The sequence below is a fragment of the Cajanus cajan genome, chromosome 2, assembly GCF_000230855.2.
Source record: "Cajanus cajan strain Asha chromosome 2, NIPB_CcT2T_4, whole genome shotgun sequence".
In the NCBI taxonomy this organism is placed as follows: domain Eukaryota; kingdom Viridiplantae; phylum Streptophyta; class Magnoliopsida; order Fabales; family Fabaceae; genus Cajanus; species Cajanus cajan.
Genome location: NC_138518.1, coordinates 53,041,812 through 53,043,647, shown reverse-complemented (window position 1 = coordinate 53,043,647; position 1,836 = coordinate 53,041,812).

Sequence of the window (1,836 nt, the reverse complement as noted above, 5' to 3'; positions counted from 1 at the left end):
GTTGCTTTGCTTAAATTTATATCTTAATACTTGTAGACCCCTAAAATTGTCCGGGTCGGAAATAAAAGCTTGAAGATTCTCGAAGACTGAAGGATAATCAGCCAGAAGGACTCCTGGAAAGCCCTAGGAGGGTTCTCTGTAGGTCTAGAGGTCTTAGAATAGCTAAAAAATAAGGAAGTGGAGGGAAAAAGCCCAATACGGCCGTACTGAACTTAATACGGCCGTATTGAAGCTTCAATACGGCCGTACTGAAGTCAGTACGACCGTATTGACACTTCAATACGACCGCCGCGAACTCAATACGGGCGTATTGAAATTTCTGACTTTCAATACGACCGTATTGAACTCCAATACGACCGTATTGAAGTTCAAAAATTTCAATACGGCCGTATTGGCCCTGTAGGCCGTACTGCGCCTATTCCCTATAAATATGACGTCAATTGGACGTCATTCCAGACTTTTCAACATAGTTTGAACCCTCTCCTTGAGTATTCTGGGGTTTTTGAGCAGTGTTCTGCCCTAGAAATCACTCGGAGAGTTGATCCGACGAAGTTCTTGAGCCCCGAGCCATTTTGCTTGAGGATCGAACCTAGTCGAGGGGAAATCTTTTTGATTCCCTTAGTTAAAATTTTGTTCTAGGAGAGCGAGGAGCAGGCTTGTAGAGCGTGGGAACGCCAAAACGCTTCCCAGTTCATTTTTTATAAAAAGCACGCTTCAAGAGGTTTCCCTTCAATCCTTCCTTTTACTGCTTTCTGTGTGCATATTTAAACTGTCATCATGTAGATAGTCAATTCATAATTGTTTAGAATAAATAGGGGTAATTTAGTAATTTTATACTGTTCTTTTAAAAATAATCTGTCATAGGGAACCCGAAAGGGGCGCCGTGGGGTGCTAACACCTTCCCCACGCGTAACCGACTCCCTTACCCAACTCTGGTTGTAATGGCCAAAGTTGATTTTTAAATCAATTGCCTTATCCCTTTTTCCAATGTTTTGAGTAAAACATTGGTGGCGACTCCACGAACCCTCCTTTTACGAAAACCACTAATCCATGGAGGGTCCCGCTTGGGATTAATATGGATTAGTGAGCCTTTTAATAAAATTGCTCGTTTGACGAGGTCTCAGTTTGAGAATAAGTCATTCTAGCAATCCACTATTTTTAAACAAATAAACGAGTCCAACCATCCTTCGCGAATGCCGAAAGCCCGTTTCGGGCCGGTGGCGACAGATGGCGACTCCACTGGGGAAGCCTCGAGAGTCAGTCCCATTTAGTGACAGATTATTTTTAACAAATAATAGTTAAAATTACTTCATTACCCCTTTGCTTGTATTATAATATGTTTATCTATTTGGCTTTAATAACTGTTGTATTTTTAAATTTACGCAATTGTTTGAAATAAAAACTGCACACAAACCTTTGCACACAACAGTTCCCTCTATACCCGGGGGCATGAGTGATTAACCATAGGGAGTGGATGTTAGTACGGCCGGTTGTCGAATGGGTCTATAGGTGCCCGTAGACCGTTGTCGGAAAACATCACTCAAGGTGATAACCATGAACTTGAGTCCGACGGTGCGTTGGAACTTTCCATCGACCCACGACGAGAGGAATTGGGTCCCTATAATGGGGGCACCTTGGGGGCCTTGGACTGGTGAGAACAGTTAGAACCTACCTTGAATATGCACCATTTCTGCAGGAGACCCCTACCTCGTGATTCGCTCGTGACTGTTCGTGGATGAGTGAATTGTTTGTGTAAATGCTTATGTGCAATTGTTTGTGCATTAATAAATAACCTCGTGATAAGGTCTAAAAATAATCCCCATGCATAAAAAACCA